The sequence below is a fragment of the Rutidosis leptorrhynchoides genome, chromosome 6 (assembly GCF_046630445.1).
Source record: "Rutidosis leptorrhynchoides isolate AG116_Rl617_1_P2 chromosome 6, CSIRO_AGI_Rlap_v1, whole genome shotgun sequence".
Taxonomy (NCBI): Eukaryota; Viridiplantae; Streptophyta; class Magnoliopsida; order Asterales; family Asteraceae; genus Rutidosis; species Rutidosis leptorrhynchoides.
In genome coordinates, this window is record NC_092338.1 from 9,590,632 (window position 1) to 9,607,431 (window position 16,800).

The following is a 16,800-nucleotide window of genomic DNA, read 5'->3' on the forward strand; positions in this document are numbered from 1 at the left end:
CTAGAAACCAATGAAATAATTATAGAAATAATACATGAAATAATTCGTGAAACCATTCTAACGTCCATTTAAATATTAGCATTGAGTCAATATTACTCGTTTTTTCTATGTTTCACATACCATTTTATACAATAACACATTCACATTTAAACAGCTTCAACCAAACAATTTCATCTAGACCAATTTATTAAGAAAATTTAGAAAAAATAAGAGTATTTTGAAAGAAAAATTCATGAAAAGTCTATTTATTTCACACACTAAAATGAGTACTTTTACACGAGATTTAATATCTTAGAAAGTAAAATAAAAATTGTAAAAAAATATTCTTGTTGAAAGCATTGAATCAATTCGAGAAACCAATGAAATAATTAAAGAAATAATACATGAAATAGTTCGTGAAACCATTCTGACGTCCATTTAAATATTAGTATTGAGCCAATATTACTCGTTCTTATTAGGTTTCACATACCATTTTATACAAAAACACATTCACATTTAAACCGCTTCAACCAAACAATTTCATCTAGACCGGTTGATTGAGAAAGTTTAGCAAAAATAAGAGTATTTTGACAGAAAAATTCATGAAAAGTCTATTTATTTCACACACAAAAATGAGTATGTTTACGCGAGATTTAATATCAGGGAAAGTAATATTAAAACTGTGAGAAAAATACTCTTGTTGAAAACATTGTATCAATTCGAGAAACCAATAAAATAATTATAGAAATAATACATGAAATAATTCGTGAAACCATTCTGACGTCCATTTAAATATTAGTATTGAGCCAATTTTACTCGTTCTTACTAGGTTTCACATACCATTTTATACAAAAATACATTCACATTTAAACCGCTTCAACCAAACAATCTCATCTAGACCGGTCCATTCAGAAAATTTAGAAAAAATAAGAGTATTTTGACAGAAAATTCATGAAAATTCTATTTATTTCACACACTAAAATGAGTACTTTTACGCGAGATTTAATATCTAAAAAAGTAAAATTAAATCTGTAAAAAAATATTCTTGTTGAAAGCATTGAATCAATTCTAGAAACCAATGAAATAATTATAGAAATAATACATGAAATAATTCGTGAAACCATTCTGACGTCCATTTAAATATTAGCATTGAGCCAATTTTACTCGTTCTTACTAGGTTTCACATACCATTTTATACAAAAACACATTCACAATCACAACGCTTCAACCAAATAATTTCATCTAGACCGGTTCATTCAGAAAATTTAGAAAAAATAAGAGTATTTTGACAGAAAAATTCATGAAAAGTCTATTTATTTCACACACTAAAATGAGTGGTTTTACGCGAGATTTAATATCTGGGAAAATAAAATTAAAACTATTAAAAAATATTCTTGTTGAAAGCATTGAATCAATCCGAGAAACCAGTGAAATAATTATAGAAATAATGCATGAAATAATTCGTGACACCATTTTGACGTCCATTTAAGTATTAGCATTGAGCCAATTTTACTCGTCCTTACTAGGCTTCACATACCATATTATACAAAAACACATTCACAGTCAAACCGCTTCAACAAAATAATTTCATCTAGACCGGTTCATTCAGAAAATTTTGAAAAAATAAGAGTATTTTGACAGAAAAATTCATGAAAAGTCTATTTATTTCACACACTAAAATGAGTAGTTTTACGCGAGATTTAATATCTGGGAAAGTAAAATTAAAACTGTAAAAAACTATTCTTGTTGAAAGCATTGAATCAATTCGAGAAACCAGTGAAATAATTATAGAAATAATACATGAAATAATTCATGAAACCATTCTGACGTCCATTTAAATATTAGCATTGAGCCAATATTACTCGTTCTTACTAGGTTTCACATACCATTTTATACAAAAACACATTCACATTTAAACCGCTTCAACTAAACAATTTCATCTAGACCGGTTCATTCAGAAAATTTAGAAAAAATAAGAGAATTTTGATAGAAAAATTCGTGAAAAGTCTATTTATTTCACACACTAAAATGAGTAGTTTTACGCGAGATTTAATATATGGAAAAGTAAAATTAAAACTGTAAAAAACTATTCTTGTTGAAAGCATTGAATCAATCCGAGAAACCAGTGAAATAATTATAGAAATAATGCATGAAATAATTCGTGACACCATTCTGACGTCCATTTAAATATTAGTATTGAGCCAATATTACTCGTTCTTACTAGGTTTCACATAACATTTTATACAAAAACACATTCACATTTAAACCGCTTCAACCAAACAATTTCATCTAGACCGGTTCATTCAGAAAATTTAGAAAAAATAAGAGTATTTTGACAGAAATTTTTTTTGAAAAGTCTATTTATTTCACACACTAAAATGAGTAGTTTTACGCGAGATTTAATATCTGGGAAAGTAAAATTAAAATCATAAAAAAATATTCTTGTTGAAAGCATTGTATCAATTCGAGAAACCAATAAAATAATTATAGAAATAATACATGAAATAATTCGTGAAACCATTCTGACGTCCATTTAAATATTAGCATTGAGCCAATTTTACTCTTTCTTACTAGGTTTCACATAACATTTTATAAAAAACACAATCACATTTAAACCGCTTCAACCAAACAATTTCATCTAGACCGGTTCATTCAGAAAATTTAGAAGAAATAAGAGTATTTTGACAGAAATTTTTTATGAAAATTCTATTTATTTCACACACTAAAATGAGTATTTTTACGCGAAATTTAATATCTAGGAAAGTAAAATTAAAACTGTAAAAAAATATTCTTGTTGAAAGTATTGAATCAATTCTGGAAACCAATGAAATAATTATAGAAATAATACATGAAATAATTCGTGAAACCATTCTGACTTCCATTTAAATATTAGCATTGAGCCAATTTTACTCGTTCTTACTAGGTTTCACATACCATTTTATACAAAAACACATTCACAATCACACCGCTTCAACCAAACAATTTCATCTAGACCGGTTCATTCAGAAAATTTAGAAAAAATAAGAGTATTTTGACAGAAAAATTCATGAAAACTCTATTTATTTCACACACTAAAATGAGTAGTTTTACGCGAGATTTAGTATCTGGGAAAATAAAATTAAAACTGTAAAAAAATATTCTTGTTGAAAGCATTGAATCAATCCGAGAAACCAGTGAAATAATTATAGAAATAATGCATGAAATAATTCGTGACACCATTCTGACGTCCATTTAAATATTAGTATTGAGCCAATATTACTCGTTCTTACTAGGTTTCACATAACATTTTATACAAAAACACATTCACATTTAAACCGCTTCTACCAAACAATTTCATCTAGACCGGTTCATTCAGAAAATTTAGAAAAAATAAGATTATTTTGACAGAAAAATTCGTGAAAATTCTATTTATTTCACACACTAAAATGAGTAGTTTTACGCGAGATTTAATATCTAGGAAAGTAAAATTAAAACTATAAAAAAATATTCTTGTTGAAAGCATTGAATCAATTCGAGAAACCAATGAAATAATTATAGAAATAATACATGAAATAATTCATGAAACCATTTTGACGTCCATTTAGGTATTAGCATTGAGCCAATTTTACTCGTCCTTACTAGGCTTCACATACCATATTATACAAAAACACATTCACAGTCAAACCGCTTCAGCATAATAATTTCTTCTAGACCGGTTCATTTAGAAAATTTAGAAAAAATAAGAGTATTTTGACAAAAAAATTCATGAAAAGTCTATTTATTTCACACACTAAAATGAGTAGTTTTACGCGAGATTTAATATCTGGGAAAGTAAAATTAAAACTGTAGAAAACTATTCTTGTTGAAAGCATTGAATCAATTCGAGAAACCAGTGAAATAATTATAGAAATAATACATGAAATAATTCGTGAAACCATTCTGACGTCCATTTAAATATTAGCATTGAGCCAATATTACTCGTTCTTACTAGGTTTCACATACCATTTTATACAAAAACAAATTCACATTTAAACCGCTTCAAGTAAACAATTTCATCTAGACCGGTTCATTCAGAAAATTTAGAAAAAATAAGAGAATTTTGATAGAAAAATTCGTGAAAAGTCTATTTATTTCACACACTAAAATGAGTAGTTTTACGCGAGATTTAATATCTGGGAAAGTAAAATTAAAACTGTAAAAAACTATTCTTGTTGAAAGCATTGAATCAATCCGAGAAACCAGTGAAATAATTATAGAAATAATGCATGAAATAATTCGTGACACCATTCTGAGGTCCATTTAAATATTAGTATTGAGCCAATATTACTCGTTCTTACTAGGTTTCACATAACATTTTATACAAAAACACATTCACATTTAAACCGCTTCAACCAAACAATTTCATCTAGACCGGTTCATTCAGAAAATTTAGAAAAAATAAGAGTATTTTGACAGAAAATTTTTATGAAAAGTCTATTTATTTCACACACTAAAATGAGTAGTTTTACGCGAGATTTAATATCTGGGAAAGTAAAATTAAAATCATAAAAAAATATTCTTGTTGAAAGCATTGTATCAATTCGAGAAACCAATAAAATAATTATAGAAATAATACATGAAATAATTCGTGAAACCATTCTGACGTCCATTTAAATATTAGCATTGAGCCAATTTTACTCGTTCTTACTAGGTTTCACATACCATTTTATAAAAAACACAATCACATTTAAACCGCTTCAACCAAACAATTTCATCTAGACCGGTTCATTCAGAAAATTTAGAAAAAATAAGAGTATTTTGACAGAAAATTGATGAAAATTCTATTTATTTCACAACTAAAATGAGTACTTTTACGCGAAATTTAATATCTAGGAAAGTAAAATTAAAACTGTAAAAAAATATTCTTGTTGAAAGCATTGAATCAATTCTGGAAACCAATTAAATAATTATAGAAATAATACATGAAATAATTCGTGAAACCATTCTGACTTCCATTTAAATATTAGCATTGAGCCAATTTTACTCGTTCTTACTAGGTTTCACATACCATTTTATACAAAAACACATTCACAATCACACCGCTTCAACCAAACAATTTCATCTAGACCGGTTCATTCAGAAAATTTAGAAAAAAAAAGAGTATTTTGACAGAAAAATTCATGAAAACTCTATTTATTTCACACACTAAAATGAGTAGTTTTACGCGAGATTTATGTAGTGACCCGAACTTTTCCATGTTTATATATATTAATTGAGATTGATATTTACATGATTAAATGTTTCCAACATGTTAAGCAATCAAACTTGTTAAGACTTGATTAATTGAAATAGGTTTCATATAGACAATTGACCACCCAAGTTGACCGGTGATTCACGAACGTTAAAACTTGTAAAAACTATATGATGACATATATATGGTTATATATATAGTTAACATTATATTATGATAATTAAACATATCATTAAGTATATTAACAATGAACTACATATGTAAAAACAAGACTACTAACTTAATAATTTTGAAACGAGACATATATGTAACGATTATCGTTGTAACGACATTTAATGTATATATATCATATTAAGAGATATTCGTACATCATAATATCATGATAATATAATAATTTAAAATCTCTTTTGATATTATAAACTTTGGGTTAACAACATTTAACAAGATCGTTAACCTAAAGGTTTCAAAACAATATTTACATGTAACGACTAACGATGACTTAACGACTCAGTTAAAATGTATATACATGTAGTGTTTTAATATGTATTTATACACTTTTGAAAGACTTCAATACACTTATCAAAATACTTCTACTTAACAAAAATGCTTACAATTACATCCTCATTCAGTTTCATCAACAATTCTACTCGTATGCACCCGTATTCGTACTCGTACAATACACAGCTTTTAGATGTATGTACTATTGGTATATACACTCCAATGATCAGCTCTTAGTAGCCCATGTGAGTCACCTAACACATGTGGGAACCATCATTTGGCAACTAGCATGAAATATCTCATAAAATTACAAAAATATGAGTAATCATTCATGACTTATTTACATGAAAACAAAATTACATATCCTTTATATCTAATCCATACACCAATGACCAAAAACACCTACAAACACTTTCATTCTTCAATTTTCTTCATCTAATTGATCTCTCTCAAGTTCTATCTTCAAGTTCTAAGTGTTCTTCATAAATTCCAAAAGTTCTAGTTTCATAAAATCAAGAATACTTTCAAGTTTGTTAGCTCACTTCCAATCTTGTAAGGTGATCATCCAACCTCAAGAAATCTTTGTTTCTTACAGTAGGTTATCATTCTAATACAAGGTAATAATCATATTCAAACTTTGGTTCAATTTCTATAACTATAACAATCTTATTTCAAGTGATGATCTTACTTGAACTTGTTTTCGTGTCATGATTCTGCTTCAAGAACTTCGAGCCATCCAAGGATCCATTGAAGCTAGATCCATTTTTCTCTTTTCCAGTAGGTTTATCCAAGGAAATTAAGGTAGTAATGATGTTCATAACATCATTCGATTCATACATATAAAGCTATCTTATTCGAAGGTTTAAACTTGTAATCACTAGAACATAGTTTAGTTAATTCTAAACTTGTTCGCAAACAAAAGTTAATCCTTCTAACTTGACTTTTAAAATCAACTAAACACATGTTCTATATCTATATGATATGCTAACTTAATGATTTAAAACCTGGAAACACGAAAAACACCGTAAAACCGGATTTACGCCGTCGTAGTAACACCGCGGGCTGTTTTGGGTTAGTTAATTAAAAACTATGATAAACTTTGATTTAAAAGTTGTTATTCTGAGAAAATGATTTTTATTATGAACATGAAACTATATCCAAAAATTATGGTTAAACTCAAAGTGGAAGTATGTTTTCTAAAATGGTCATCTAGACGTCGTTCTTTCGACTGAAATGACTACCTTTACAAAAACGACTTGTAACTTATTTTTCCGACTATAAACCTATACTTTTTCTGTTTAGATTCATAAAATAGAGTTCAATATGAAACCATAGCAATTTGATTCACTCAAAACGGATTTAAAATGAAGAAGTTATGGGTAAAACAAGATTGGATAATTTTTCTCATTTTAGCTACGTGAAAATTGGTAACAAATCTATTCCAACCATAACTTAACCAACTTGTATTGTATATTATGTAATCTTGAGATACCATAGACACGTATACAACATTTCGACCTATCATGTCGATACATCTATATATATTTCGGAACAACCATAGACACTCTATATGTGAATGTTGGAGTTAGCTATACAGGGTTGATGTTGATTCCAAAATATATATAGTTTGAGTTGTGATCAATACTGAGATACGTATACACTGGGTCGTGGATTGATTCAAGATAATATTTATCGATTTATTTCTGTACATCTAACTGTGGACAACTAGTTGTAGGTTACTAACAAGGACAGCTGACTTAATAAACTTAAAACATCAAAATATATTAAAAGTGTTGTAAATATATTTTGAACATACTTTGATATATATGTATATATTGTTATAGGTTCGTGAATCAACCAGTAGCCAAGTCTTACTTCCCGATGAAGTAAAAATCTGTGAAAGTGAGTTATAGTCCCACTTTTAAAATCTAATATTTTTGGGATGAGAATACAGGCAGGTTTTATAAATGATTTACAAAATAGACACAAGTACGTGAAACTACATTCTATGGTTGAATTATCGAAATTGAATATGCCCCTTTTTATTAAGTCTGGTAATCTAAGAATTAGGGAACAGACATCCTAATTGACGCGAATCCTAAAGATAGATCTATTGGGCCTAACAAACCCCATCCAAAGTACCGGATGCTTTAGTACTTCGAAATTTATATCATATCCGAAGGGTGTCCCGGAATGATGGGGATATTCTTATATATGCATCTTGTTATTGTCGGTTACCAGGTGTTCACCATATGAATGATTTTTATCTCTATGTATGGGATGTGTATTGAAATATGAAATCTTGTGGTCTATTGTTACGATTTGATATATATAGGTTAAACCTATAACTCACCAACATTTTTGTTGACGTTTAAAGCATGTTTATTCTCAGGTGAATACTAAGAGCTTCCGCTGTTGCATACTAAAATAAGGACAAGATTTGGAGTCCATGTTTGTATGATATTGTGTAAAAACTGCATTCAAGAAACTAATTTCGATGTAACATATTTGTATTGTAAACCATTATGTAATGGTCGTGTGTAAACATGATATTTTAGATTATCATTATTTGATAATCTACGTAAAGCTTTTTAAACCTTTATTTATGAAATAAAGGTTATGGTTTGTTTTAAAAATGAATGCAGTCTTTGAAAAACGTCTCATATAGAGGTCAAAACCTCGCAACGAAATCAATTAATATGGAACGTTTTTAATCAATAAGAACGGGACATTTCAGTTGGTATCCTAGCGTTGGTCTTAGATAACCAGAAAATTTGCATTAGTGTGTCTTATCGAGTTTGTTAGGATGCATTAGTGATTCTGGACTTCGACCGTGTTTTCTTTAAAAATGATTGCTTAACATTTTTGTTGGAAACTATATATTTTTAACATATGAATATTATGTGATATATTAATCTCTTAACGTGTTTGATATTATGTAATAGATGTCTACCTCTAGAACAAGTCCCATTGACTCACCTAATAATAATGAAGAGTCAAATGTAAATTGGAATGATTCGTGGACTGATTCACAAGTTCCCGAAGAGGAACCGGAAGAAGAGTCGGAACCGGAAGAAGAATCGGAACCGGAAGAAGAATCGGAACCGGTGGGGGAAATAATAAAACGGTTAAGTAAAAGAGAATCCTCAACCAACCGACCAAGGTTAATTATGGTCAATGGTGTTTCCGTCAAGGAAGCAAAATATTGGGAGGATTAGCAATTCTCCGATGAATCGAATTCCGACGAGAATTCCAATGATGTTATAGAAATTACCCCAACTGAATTTAAAAAGGCAAAAGAAAATAATAAGGGAAAGGGCATAAAAATAGAGAAATCTAATTCCAACCCCGATGAACTTTATATGTATCGTCAACCCCCGAAGTCCTTAAGTTGTAACAATGACCCGGGAACCTCTAAACCACCAGGTTTTTCTAAACCAATGTGGACAACGACGGCTCGTATTAGGGGAACATCATATATCCCTAGAAACTTGACAAAACGAACCAAAACCGAAGAAGAAGAAACGAGCGAGTCGGAAAAAGATAGTTGTATTCGTGTGGTGTAATATATGTAATATAGTGTTCTTATGCTTTATGATATATGTAAAAATTGCTTGTATTAATAAGTATTTTTTTATGAATCTAACTCTTGTCTATTTTACAGTTTAAAAACACAAAATGGATAGACAACCCAATATTTTAAGAGACCTACCCGGAGACATGATTGATGAAATCTTGTCTAGAGTCGGCCAGAATTCCTCGGCACAACTATTTAAGGCGAGATCAGTTTGTAAAACATTCGAAGAACATTCCAAGAATGTCTTGGTTTATAAGAGACTTTCGTTTGAAAGATGGGGGATAGCACATTGGGAAACCCATAAGTTACGATGTGTTTACTTTGACGCATATATTGCGGGGAACCCAAATGCTATTTTACGCAACGGGTTAAGAAATTATTTTGACTCAATATATCCGAATATTGGACTTCGTGATTTAGAAAAAGCGGCTAACATGCAACATAAAGAAGCATGTTATGATTATGGATTAGTAATGTTCGCTTCTCACCAAAGTGAGAACAAGAACATCGGGCTACAACTATTAAACAAAACGTTTCCACAAGTGACGGAGTCGGTAATTGGGGTAAGAAATGAGGTTTTTAGATTGTTACGGGACTGTTGGACATTACGTAACCCTCGTCCTTTTGACGACGTTACAACACGCTATCTTATCAACGGCCATAATGGTTATGTTCCACAAGACCAAGGATGGGAAGTAATCCTAGTAAAACTAGAATGCATGACTTGTTTCTGGACGTATGAATTACGTGTCTTTATTGCCTTTGCTGAACGACTTGTGTACTAGCTAGAATTATCTTCACAACTATCTTGTATCAAAGTTATTGTGTGCTATATTTCATGCTTTATGTAAAATAAGCGGTATTGTAAGTTTGTAAAATATTGTATAAAAGTTTGAACGCGAAATATTATTATAATCAGTTTTTCATATAGAATTGTAGTAGTTGAATTGTATATTAGCTACTAAGTATGAACTTAACGGGTAGGTACTACCCGAATTTAAACTTATAAAACGCTAATATGAAGAAAAAGCTTTTATAAATGAGTTCATATTATGCTACGAAATACTATTAACTACTCTTAATATTCTGTATGATTAACTTGTTCCATTTGACTATTTTGAAGGAAATGGCACCGACTACTCGACACACCGTGAATATGAATGAAGAGGAATTCCGTACTTTTCTAGCTTCAAACATAGCCGCAGTACAGGCTGCGCTACATACCAACAATAACCTTGGATCTAGCAGTACAGGAAATCGTGTAGGATGCACCTACAAAGAATTCACTGCCTGCAAACCTTTGGAATTTGATGGAACCGAAGGACCGATCGGATTGAAATGGTGGACCGAGAAGGTCGAATCGGTGTTTGCCATAAGTAAGTGTACTGAAGAGGACAAAGTGAAGTACGCTACGCATACCTACACAGGTTCTGCGTTAACATGGTGGAATACCTATCTAGAGCAAGTGGGACAAGACGATGCGTACGCACTACCGTGGTCAGCATTCAAGCACTTGATGAACGAGAAGTACCGTCCCAGAACCGAGGTCAATAAGCTCAAGACAGAACTTAGAGGGTTACGAACCCAAGGTTTTGATATTACCACGTACGAAAGACGATTCACAGAATTGTGACTATTGTGTCCGGGAGCATTCGAAGATGAGGAAGAGAAGATCGACGCATTTGTGAAAGGATTACCGGAAAGAATCCAAGAAGATATAAGTTCACACGAGCCCGCCTCTATACAACAGGCATGTAGAATGGCTCACAAACTAGTGAACCAGATTGAAGAAAGAATTAAAGAACAGACTGCTGAAGAGGCCAATGTGAAGCAAGTCAAAAGAAAGTGGGAGGATAACGGTGATAAGAATCACCAATACAACAACAACAGCAATTACAACAATAATCGCAACAATTATCCCAACAATCGCAACATCAATCGCAACTACAACAAACAGCCCAACAACAACAATAACAACAACAGCAACAGCAACTACAACAATCATCCCAACAACAATAATAACCGCAACAACAACAACAATCAGAAGCAGCTATGCCAAAGGTGTGAAAAGTATCACTCGGGGTTCTGCACCAAATTTTGCAACAAGTGTAAAAGAAATGGTCATAGCGCGGCGAAGTGTGAGGTTTACGGACCAGGGGTTAATAGAACGAAAGGAACAAATGGTGTCGGAACGAGTAATGGCGGAGCAAGTAGTGTCGGAGCAAGTTATGCCAATGTAGTTTGTTATAAATGTGGAAAACCGGGCCACATTATTAGAAATTGCCCGAACCAGGAGAACAGAATGGACAAGGCCGCGGAAGAGTTTTCAATATTAATGCGGCAGAGGCACAGGAAGACCCGGAGCTTGTTACGGGTACGTTTCTTATTGACAATAAATCTGCTTACGTTTTATTTGATTCGGGTGCGGATAGAAGCTATATGAGTAGAGATTTTTGTGCTAAATTAAGTTGTCCATTGACGCCTTTGGATAGTAAATTTTTACTCGAATTAGCAAATGGTAAATTAATTTCAGCAGATAATATATGTCGGAATCGAGAAATTAAACTGGTTAGCGAAACATTTAAGATTGATTTGATACCAGTAGAGTTAGGGAGTTTTGATGTGATAATCGGTATGGACTGGTTGAAAGAAGTGAAAGCAGAGATCGTCTGTTACAAAAATGCAATTCGCATTATACGAGAAAAAGGAAAACCCTTAATGGTGTACGGAGAAAAGGGCAACACGAAGCTACATCTTATTAGTAATTTGAAGGCACAAAAACTAATAAGAAAAGGTTGCTATGCTGTTCTAGCACACGTCGAGAAAGTACAAACTGAAGAAAAGAGCATCAATGATGTTCCCATTGCAAAAGAATTTCCCGATGTATTTCCGAAAGAATTACCGGGATTACCCCCACATCGATCCGTTGAATTTCAAATAGATCTTATACCAGGAGCTGCACCAATAGCTCGTGCTCCTTACAGACTCGCACCCAGCGAAATGAAAGAACTGCAAAGCCAATTACAAGAACTTTTAGAGCGTGGTTTCATTCGACCAAGCACATCACCGTGGGGAGCTCCTGTTTTGTTTGTCAAGAAGAAAGATGGTACATTCAGGTTGTGTATCGACTACCGAGAGTTGAACAAACTTACCATCAAGAATCGCTACCCACTACGAGAATCGACGACTTATTTGATCAACTACAAGGCTCGTCTGTTTATTCAAAGATTGACTTACGTTCGGGGTATCATCAAATGCGGGTGAAAGAAGATGATATTCCAAAGACTGCTTTCAGAACACGTTACGGTCATTACGAGTTTATGGTCATGCCGTTTGGTTTAACTAATGCACCAGCTGTGTTCATGGACCTTATGAACCGAGTGTGTGGACCATACCTTGACAAGTTTGTCATTGTTTTCATTGATGACATACTTATTTACTCAAAGAATGACCAAGAACACGGTGAACATTTGAGAAAGGTGTTAGAAGTATTGAGGAAGGAAGAATTGTACGCTAAGTTTTCAAAGTGTGCATTTTGGTTGGAAGAAGTTCAATTCCTCGGTCACATAGTGAACAAAGAAGGTATTAAGGTGGATCCAGCAAAGATAGAAACTGTTGAAAAGTGGAAAACCCCGAAAACTCTGAAACACATACGCCAGTTTTTAGGACTAGCTGGTTACTACAGAAGGTTCATCCAAGATTTTTCCAGAATAGCAAAACCCTTGACTGCATTAACGCATAAAGGGAAGAAATTTGAATGGAATGATGAACAAGAGAAAGCGTTTCAGTTATTGAAGAAAAAGCTAACTACGGCACCTATATTGTCATTGCCTGAAGGGAATGATGATTTTGTGATTTATTGTGACGCATCAAAGCAAGGTCTTGGTTGTGTATTAATGCAACGAACGAAGGTGATTGCTTATGCGTCTAGACAATTGAAGATTCACGAACAAAATTATACGACGCATGATTTGGAATTAGGCGCGGTTGTTTTTGCATTAAAGACTTGGAGGCACTACTTATATGGGGTCAAAAGTATTATATATACCGACCACAAAAGTCTTCAACACATATTTAATCAGAAACAACTGAATATGAGGCAGCGTAGGTGGATTGAATTATTGAATGATTACGACTTTGAGATTCGTTACCACCCGGGGAAGGCAAATGTGGTAGCCGATGCCTTGAGCAGGAAGGACAGAGAACCCATTCGAGTAAAATCTATGAATATAATGATTCATAATAACCTTACTACTCAAATAAAGGAGGCGCAACAAGGAGTTTTAAAAGAGGGAAATTTAAAGGATGAAATACCCAAAGGATCGGAGAAGCATCTTAATATTCGGGAAGACGGAACCCGGTATAGGGCTGAAAGGATTTGGGTACCAAAATTTGGAGATATGAGAGAAATGGTACTTAGAGAAGCTCATAAAACCAGATACTCAATACATCCTGGAACGGGGAAGATGTACAAGGATCTCAAGAAACATTTTTGGTGGCCGGGTATGAAAGCCGATGTTGCTAAATACGTGGGAGAATGTTTGACATGTTCTAAGGTCAAAGCTGAGCATCAGAAACCATCAGGTCTACTTCAACAACCCGAAATCCCGGAATGGAAATGGGAAAACATTACCATGGATTTCATCACTAAATTGCCAAGGACTGCAAGTGGTTTTGATACTATTTGGGTAATAGTTGATCGTTTCACCAAATCAGCACACTTCCTGCCAATAAGAGAAGATGACAAGATGGAGAAGTTAGCACGACTTTATTTGAAGGAAGTCGTCTCCAGACATGGAATACCAATCTCTATTATCTCTGATAGGGATGGCAGATTTATTTCAAGATTCTGGCAGACATTACAGCAAGCATTAGGAACTCGTCTAGACATGAGTACTGCCTATCATCCACAAACTGATGGGTAGAGTGAAAGGACGATACAAACGCTTGAAGACATGCTACGAGCATGTGTTATTGATTTCGGAAACAGTTGGGATCGACATCTACCATTAGCAGAATTTTCCTACAACAACAGCTACCATTCAAGCATTGAGATGGCGCCGTTTGAAGCACTTTATGGTAGAAAGTGCAGGTCTCCGATTTGTTGGAGTGAAGTGGGGGATAGACAGATTACGGGTCCGGAGATTATACAAGAAACTACCGAGAAGATCATCCAAATTCAACAACGGTTGAAAACCGCTCAAAGTCGACAAAAGAGCTACGCTGACATTAAAAGAAAAGATATAGAATTTGAAATTGGAGAGATGGTCATGCTTAAAGTTGCACCTTGGAAAGGCGTTGTTCGATTTGGTAAACGAGGGAAATTAAATCCAAGGTATATTGGACCATTCAAGATTATTGATCGTGTCGGACCAGTAGCTTACCGACTTGAGTTACCTCAACAACTCGCGGCTGTACATAACACTTTCCACGTCTCAAATTTGAAGAAATGTTTTGCTAAAGAAGATCTCACTATTCCGTTAGATGAAATCCAAATCAACGAAAAACTCCAATTCATCGAAGAACCCGTCGAAATAATGGATCGTGAGGTTAAAAGACTTAAGCAAAACAAGATACCAATTGTTAAGGTTCGATGGAATGCTCGTAGAGGACCCGAGTTCACCTGGGAGCGTGAAGATCAGATGAAGAAGAAATACCCGCATCTATTTCCAGAAGATTCGTCAACACCTTCAACAACTTAAAATTTCGGGACGAAATTTATTTAACGGGTAGGTACTGTAGTGACCCGAACTTTTCCATGTTTATATATATATATTGAGATTGATATTTACATGATTAAATGTTTCCAACATGTTAAGCAATCAAACTTGTTAAGACTTGATTAATTGAAATAGGTTTCATATAGACAATTGACCACCCAAGTAGACCGGTGATTCACGAACGTTAAAACTTGTAAAAACTATATGATGACATATATATGGTTATATATATAGTTAACATTATATTATGATAATTAAACATATCATTAAGTATATTAACAATGAACTACATATGTAAAAACAAGACTACTAACTTAATAATTTTGAAACGAGACATATATGTAACGATTATCGTTGTAACGACATTTAATGTATATATATCATATTAAGAGATATTCGTACATCATAATATCATGATAATATAATAATTTAAAATCTCTTTTGATATTATAAACATTGGGTTAACAACATTTAACAAGATCGTTAACCTAAAGGTTTCAAAACAATATTTACATGTAACGACTAACGATGACTTAACGACTCAGTTAAAATGTATATACATGTAGTGTTTTAATATGTATTTATACACTTTTGAAAGACTTCAATACACTTATCAAAATACTTCTACTTAACAAAAATGCTTACAATTACATCCTCGTTCAGTTTCATCAACAATTCTACTCGTATGCACCCGTATTCGTACTCGTACAATACACAGCTTTTAGATGTATGTACTATTGGTATATACACTCCAATGATCAGCTCTTAGCAGCCCATGTGAGTCACCTAACACATGTGGGAACCATCATTTGGCAACTAGCATGAAATATCTCATAAAATTACAAAAATATGAGTAATCATTCATGACTTATTTATATGAAAACAAAATTACATATCCTTTATATCTAATCCATACACCAACGACCAAAAACACCTACAAACACTTTCATTCTTCAATTTTCTTCATCTAATTGATCTCTCTCAAGTTCTATCTTCAAGTTCTAAGTGTTCTTCATAAATTCCAAAAGTTCTAGTTTCATAAAATCAAGAATACTTTCAAGTTTGTTAGCTCACTTCCAATCTTGTAAGGTGATCATCCAACCTCAAGAAATCTTTGTTTCTTACAGTAGGTTATCATTCTAATACAAGGTAATAATCATATTCAAACTTTGGTTCAATTTCTATAACTATAACAATCTTATTTCAAGTGATGATCTTACTTGAACTTGTTTTCGTGTCATGATTCTGCTTCAAGAACTTCGAGCCATCCAAGGATCCATTGAAGCTAGATCCATTTTTCTCTTTTCCAGTAGGTTTATCCAAGGAAATTAAGGTAGTAATGATGTTCATAACATCATTCGATTCATAGATATAAAGCTATCTTATTCGAAGGTTTAAACTTGTAATCACTAGAACATAGTTTAGTTAATTCTAAACTTGTTCGCAAACAAAAGTTAATCCTTCTAACTTGACTTTTAAAATCAACTAAACACATGTTCTGTATCTATATGATATGCTAACTTAATGATTTAAAACCTGGAAACACGAAAAACACCGTAAAACCGGATTTACGCCGTCGTAGTAACACCGCGGGCTGTTTTGGGTTAGTTAATTAAAAACTATGATAAACTTTGATTTAAAAGTTGTTATTCTGAAAAAATGATTTTTATTATGAACATGAAACTATATCCAAAAATTATGGTTAAACTCAAAGTGGAAGTATGTTTTCTAAAATGGTCATCTAGACGTCGTTCTTTCGACTGAAATGACTACCTTTACAAAAACGACTTGTAACTTATTTTTCCGACTATAAACCT